Genomic DNA, 7542 nt, shown 5'->3' on the forward strand with positions numbered 1-7542 from the left:
TAAAGAGGCATTCTTCCCCCAAAGAGTCTTCAGTATACGGACCAGTTGAGTTTGGAGAATATTAATATGTTCAGTGGATATTCTACATCTACTGTGTCTTCCAGCTATATTTTTCTGGTTGCGAGTTTTGAGGCTTGTCTTCTTTCGCAAATACTTCAGATAGTATAAAAATTTCCCTTACTTACTAAAAAAGAATGTACTTTTACTGATAAAATACTCCAACCCATATTAGTTACCAAGCTTTAGTATATTTTATTCCATAATTCTTGTCAAGTGGTCTTTCCAACATTATGAGCAGCACAATGCCCGTAACCGTCTTGAGCATTTATCCCAGATAAAATCTTACGTTCACATAAAAACCTGTACATAAATGTTCATGGCAGTTTTATTTGTAACAAACAAAACTGGAAACAACCCAGATGTCCTTCAATGGATGAATGAACAAACATACTAGTAAACCTATACCATAGAATACTACTTGAAAAAGGAATGAACCATTAGTACATGCAACAACATGAATGCTGGGTTTTAAAAAAATCCAATCCCCAAAGATCACATATAATTCCATTTATATAGCATCCATATAATGATACAATTACAGAAACGAAGAACAGATTAATGGTTGTTTGGGGTCGGATGGGAGGGGAGAGAGAGCTTTGTGGATCATGGATTGTGCCTTTCGTGTTGTATCTAAAATGCCACTGTCAAACATAAGACCATCTAAATTTTCTTCTGTGTTTTCTTTTAGGAGTTGTATACTTCTACATTTAGTTCTGTGATCCATTTGAGTTAATTTTTGTGAAGGGTGGAAAGTCTGTGTCTAGATTCATTTTTTTGCATGTAGATGTCCAGTTGTTCCAGCATCATTTGTCAAAAAGACTGCTTTTACTACATATTGCCTTTGTCCTTTTGCTAGGTTATCAGTTGACTAAGTATGAGTCTGTTTCTGAACTCTGTTCTGTTTCATTGATCATTTGTCTATTTTTTTTGCCAATACCACACTATCTTGATTATTATACCTTTATATTAAATCTTGAGGATGAGTACTATCAATCATTCCTCTTCCAATGTTGGTTTTCTCCTTCAATATTGTGTTTGCTATTCCAGGTTGTTTGCCTCTGCATATAAGCTTTAAAATCAGTTTATCAAATATCCACAAAATATTGCTGGGATTTTGACTGGGATTACATTGAGTCTATAGATCAGGTTGAGAAGAACTGACATCTTGACAATATTGAGTCTTCCTATCCATGAATACAAAATATCTCTCCATTTATTTGGGTCTTTGATTTCTTTAATCAGGTTTGTAGTTTTTCTCATGTAGATCTTATGTATATTTTCTTAATTTTTACCTAAATACTTCATTTTGGGGTGCTAATAGAAATGACATTGGGTTTTAACTTCAAATTTGAGTTATTACTGTTATATAAGAAGGCAGTTTACTTTCATATAATAACCTTGTATCCCGCAACCTTGAATTGCATATAGGTTCTAGGAGATTTGCAATCAATTCTTTTGGATTTTCTACATAAATGATCATGTCATCGGCTAGCAGAGACAATGTTAATGTTATATCTCCTTTCCCAAGTAGTATACTTTTATTTCCTTTTTTTTGTTGTTGTTTTATTGCATTAACCAGGACTTCCATTACAATGTTGAAAAGAAATAATGAAAAGAAACATCTTTGCCTTCCTCCTTAGTAGGAAAACTGAATTTCTCACCATTAAATATGATGTTACTGGTGGGGATCTTTGGTAAATATTCTTTATTAGGTTGAGAAAGTTCCCTTTATTAGGTTGAGAAAGTTCCCCTCCATTCCTAGTTTACAGAGAATTGGAGAAATTTTTTTTTTTTTTTTTTTTTTTTTTTTTTTTNATAACCTTGTATCCCGCAACCTTGAATTGCATATAGGTTCTAGGAGATTTGCAATCAATTCTTTTGGATTTTCTACATAAATGATCATGTCATCGGCTAGCAGAGACAATGTTAATGTTATATCTCCTTTCCCAAGTAGTATACTTTTTATTTCCTTTTTTTTGTTGTTGTTTTATTGCATTAACCAGGACTTCCATTACAATGTTGAAAAGAAATAATGAAAAGAAACATCTTTGCCTTCCTCCTTAGTAGGAAAACTGAATTTCTCACCATTAAATATGATGTTACTGGTGGGGATCTTTGGTAAATATTCTTTATTAGGTTGAGAAAGTTCCCTTTATTAGGTTGAGAAAGTTCTCCTCCATTCCTAGTTTACAGAGAATTGGAGAAATTTTTTTTTTTTTTTTTTTTTTTTTTTTTTTTTTTTGGAGACGGAGCCTCACTCCGTCACCCAGGCTGGAGTGCAGTGGCACGATCTCAGCTCACTGCAACCTCCGCCTCCTGGGTTCAAGCAATTCTGCCACAGCCCCCCAAGTAGCTGGGATTACAGGTGCCCACCGCCATGCCCAGCTAATTTTTTGTATTTTTATCAGAGACACGGTTTCACCGTGTTGGCCAGGCTGGTCTTGAACTCCTGACCTCAAGTGATCTGCTTGCTTCAGCCTCCCAAAGTGCTAGGAATACAGGTATGAGCCACTGCGCCCAGCCTAGTTTATGGAAAATTTTTATCATGAATGGGTTTTGGATTTTGTCATATTTTTTCTGGACTATTGATGTGATCGTATGATTTTTCTTGAGTTTCTTTGTGTGATAGATTCTATTAGTTCATTTTCAATATTTGAACCAGCCTTGCATATCTGGGATGAATCCCTCTTGATCCTGGTGTGTAATTCTTACACATTGTTGAATTGGATTTGCCAATACTTTATTGAGGATTTTACATCTATGTTAATTAAAGATACTATTTTGTAGTTTTCTTGTGATATTTTTGTCTGGTTTTGGTTTTCGGCCTCATAGAAGAATGAGTTAGGAAGCATTCCCTCTGCTTCTACCTTCTGAAAGAGTTTCTGCAGAATTAGTATCGTTTTTAGAATTCACCAGTGAACCCATTTCAGTCTAGCATTTTGTTTGTGAAGGCAATAGATTCAATTTTTAAAATAGATACAGGTGTATTTGGAGTATCTATTTCTTCTGGTGTGAGTTTTGGCAGGTTGTGTGTTTCAAGGACTTTGTCCTGTAGGTTATCAGATTTGTAGGCATACAATTGTTTGTGATATTCCTTTATTACCCTTGTAAATGTTCATGGGATCTGCAGTGATATCCCCGCCTTCATCTCTGATATTAATTTTTGTCTCTCTTAGTCTGGCTTGACAGAGGTTTACTGATTTCATCTTTCAAAAGCCAGCTTTTGGTTTCATCAATTTTCTCCGTTGCCTTTCTGATTTTCTGCTTGATGGATCTCTTCATTTCTGATAGAGGAGTGTTGAAGTCTCCAACTGTAATAGTGAATTCAACTATTTCTGTGTTAACCTATTGTCTAATTTGCTGTAAAGAAATACCTGCGACTGAGTAATTTGTAAATTAAAAAGGTTTAATTGGTTCACAATTCTGCAGGTTGTACAAGAAGCATGGTGCAAGGCATCTGCTCAGCTTCTGGTGAGGCCTCAGGTAACTTACAATGATGGCAGAAGCCAGTGGGGGACCTGGCATCTCACACAGCAAGAGCAGACGATAATGAGGGGGAAGATGCTACACTTAAGCATCCAGATATTGTTATGAACTCACTGTCACAAGGACAGCACCAAGTGGATGGCACTAACATTCATGAGAAATCTGCCCCAATGATCCAGTTATCTCCCACCATGTCCTCCCTCCAACACTGGGGATTATAATTTAACATGAGTTTTAGAGGAGACTACATGCAAACTGTATCATTCCGCCCCGGAACCTGAAATCTCATGTTCTCACATTTCAAAATACAATCATCCTCTGCCAATATTCTCCCAAAAATCTTAACTAATACCAGCATCACTCAAAAGTACAAAGCCCTTCTGAGACAAGGCAGGTCTCTTCCACCTAAAAGCTTTTAAAATTCAAACAAGGTATTTACTTCCAAGATACAATGGGGGTGCAGATATTGGATAACTATTACCATTCCAAAAAAGAGAAATTAGCCAAAAGAAAGGCTGCAGGCCCCATCCAAGTCTGAAATACAGCAGTGCGGTCTTTAAGTTTTAAATATCCCAAATAACCACCTTTGACTCCATGTCTTAACATTGTGCCTCACAAGAGCACACTGGTATAAGGGGTGGGCTCCCAAAGCCATGGGAAGCTCTGCCCTTGTGACTTTGCAGGGTAAAGGGTTGGAGTTTAGTGCTTGTGGCTTTTCTTAATTTCAGGCCATTCTTACATTGCTATAAATATCTGAGGCTGAATAATATAAAAAGAGACTTAATTGGCTTATGGTTCTGTAGGCTGTACAAGCTGCACAGTCCCAGGCATCTGCTCAGCTTCTGGTGAGGCCTCAGAAAGCTTACAATCATGGTGGAAGGCAAAGGGACCCGAAGTCTGACATAGTGAGAGTCAGAGTAAGACACAGTGAGGGAAGAAGCCATATACTTGTAAACAGCCAAACCTCATGAGCACACACATCACAAGGACAGCATCAAGTGGATGGGGCTAAACCATTCATGAGAAATCTGCACCAATGATGCAGTCACCTCCTACCAGTTTCCACCTCCAACACTGGAGATTACAATTCAATGTGAGGGTTAGAGGGGTAAACTTCCAAACTGAATCATTTTCCCTGCAGTTCTATCAGTTTTTGCCTCATGCATCCTGATCCTCTGTTCTTGGGTGCATACATGTTAAGGATAGTTATGTCTTCTTGGAGAATATACCCCTTTATCATTTTGTACTACATCATTATCCCTGATAATTCTTGCTGTATAGTCTGCTATCCTATAATATACCTATTTCTTCATTTTGGTTAGTGTTAGCCTGGCATATTTTTCTCCCTTTAATTTGTATGTCTCTACATTTCAAGTGGGTTGCTTGTAACCAACATATAATTGGGTTTTGTTCTTTGATCTGCTTTGACAATTTTTTTTTCTTTTTTAAACTGGCCCAATTTTCCCATAGAATAATCTATCTTTTTTTTTTTTTTTTTTTTGAGACGGAGTCTCGCTCTGTCACCCAGGCTGGAGTGCAGTGGCCAGATCTCAGCTCACTGCAAGCTCCGCCTCCCGGGTTCTCGCCATTCTCCTGCCTCAGCCTCCCGAGTAGCTGGGACTACAGGCGCCGCCCCCTCGCCCGGCTAGTTTTTTTTTTTTTTTTTTTTTTTGTATTTTAGTAGAGACGGGGTTTCACCGTGTTAGCCAGGATGGTCTCGATCTCCTGACCTCGTGATCCGCCCGTCTCGGCCTCCCAAAGTGCTGGGATTACAGGCTTGAGCCACCGCGCCCGGCCAATCTATCTTTTAATTGGTACATTTACACCCTTGACATTCAAAGTATTTATGTATTTGGATAAACATCTACCATGTTACTGTTTTCTATTTGTTAACCTTGTTCTTTATTCCTATTTTTGACTTCCATTCTTCTTGTGCCTTTGATGGTGTTAATCTGGCATTTTGTTATTCTCTGTCTTCTAGTGTGGTTTTTTGTATGGTTGCCCTTGTGTTTGCAGTATACATTTACAAATAATGCAACCCCTCTTTCAAATAATAATATACTGCTTCATGGGCAGTGTACCTTATAGTAATAAAATAATCCTAATTTCTCTTTCCTATCCCATGTATCATTGCTGTCATTCCACTTATATATAAGCACCCCTAAGTATGAAGACTATACACACACACACACACAAATACATATGTATATAACCAAATACATTGTTGCTATTATTTTGAATGAACTGTTAACTGTTAGATTAAGAACTGGTACCATATGGAACAGGTTAGTGGAATTTACTATAAAATGCTTTGGGGGAAAATTTTTAATTACTGAGCTGTGGGATTACATGTCTATTTTCAATTAGTTTGAGTAAAAGACTTGTAGTAATTTGTCTATTATTGTCAGTTTTCAAATGAATTGTTCATAATATCCTCACATTTTCAAATTTCAACTGCATTTATAACATTTTCATTTTTCCATTCTCTATTTGTGTTTTCTTGCTCAATCTTATGAAAAGATATTGTTTTAGTGCTTTTTCAATAAACAAGTTCTGGCTTATTTTACTTGGCTTTTGTCCAGCTCATTTTGTTTTTATTCCTATCTTGAAAAGGCACTTAAGAATAGATTTCCCCTCTAGATATCACTTAAACTGCATCTCATAAATCTTGGCATGTTCTTTTTTTTTTTTTTTTTTTAAATCATTAACATCAGTATTTCCAACATTTTTTGTTAGGCCCACAAGTTTAGCAGTTCTTTTCCAATTTCCAGAAATGTTAAAGAATCTCAAAATGGTTCTACTGGTTTCCAGCTTATTTGCATTGTGGTTAGTCTATTTGATACCAATTCTTAGAAGTTTGTTGACTTACTTTATGACCTATTATGCTATATTGATTCTCAGAAAATACTTCATGTATGCTTGAAATGTAGGTTTAGGCTCTAAGTCTTGAACGTGACATTTTATATACGTTAAGTCATAGTGAATGTCATTTCGGTATTCTTCCAGTCTGCAGACCATTTTCTCACATCTCAAGCTCCAGATTCCTGAGTATGCCATCTGTAATCAAACACATACTGACACAACCTAAAAGAATGTTTAGCTGTCTGTAATTCACAAGCTTTTGTGGTCCTAGTTGTATCTCCCTCAGACAAAAAAAAGCTGGAAGTGGGATAATGAGGGTACCTACCCCTTATATTGTCTTCACACTGTGGTACTAGTTTCCGAGACAGTACAGGCAGACTTCCCTCTGGTACACACAAGCTAGATTGTTTTTTAAAGAAACCATATCTTTAATTCCTGTGTGTGCTCTTTCCTAAAACTGATCTGGCTGGAATGGTGCCACAGGCCTCAGGACAAGGCATCATCCTTTTTTACTTTTTTTTTTTAAGATGGTGTCTGGCTCTGTTGCCCAGGCTAGAAGTACAGTGGCGTGATCTCAGCTCACTGCAAGCTCCGCCTCCCGGGTTCATGCCATTCTCCTGACTCGGCCTCCCGAGTAGCTGGGACTACAGGCATCCACCACCATGCCCGGCTAATTTTTTGTATTTTTTAGTAGAGAAGGGGTTTCACCATGTTAGCCAGGATGGTCTTGATCTCCTGACCTTGTGATCTGCCCTCCTCGGCCTCCCCAAGTTCTGGGATTACAGGCGTGAGCCACGGCGCCCAGCCGGCATCATCCTTTTACAATTATTCTGGCCGGGTGCGGCGGCTCACGCTTGTAATCCCCGCACTTTGGGAGGCCGAGGAGGGCAGATCACCTGAGGTCAGGAGTTTGAGACCAGCCTGGCCAACATGGTGAAACCCCATCTCTATTAAAATACAAAAAAATTAGCTGGGTGTAGTGGTGCACACATGTAATCCCAGCTATTCCGGAGGCTGAGGCAGGAGAATCACTTGAACCTGGGAGGCAGAGGTTGCAGTGAGCCAAGAATGGGCCATTGTAATCCCGTCTGGGCAACAGAGCAAAACTTAGTCTCAAAAAAACAAAATAAAAGC

The sequence above is a fragment of the Rhinopithecus bieti genome, unplaced genomic scaffold (genome assembly GCF_001698545.2).
Source record: "Rhinopithecus bieti isolate Rb0 unplaced genomic scaffold, ASM169854v2 scaffold_30957, whole genome shotgun sequence".
In the NCBI taxonomy this organism is placed as follows: Eukaryota; Metazoa; Chordata; class Mammalia; order Primates; family Cercopithecidae; genus Rhinopithecus; species Rhinopithecus bieti.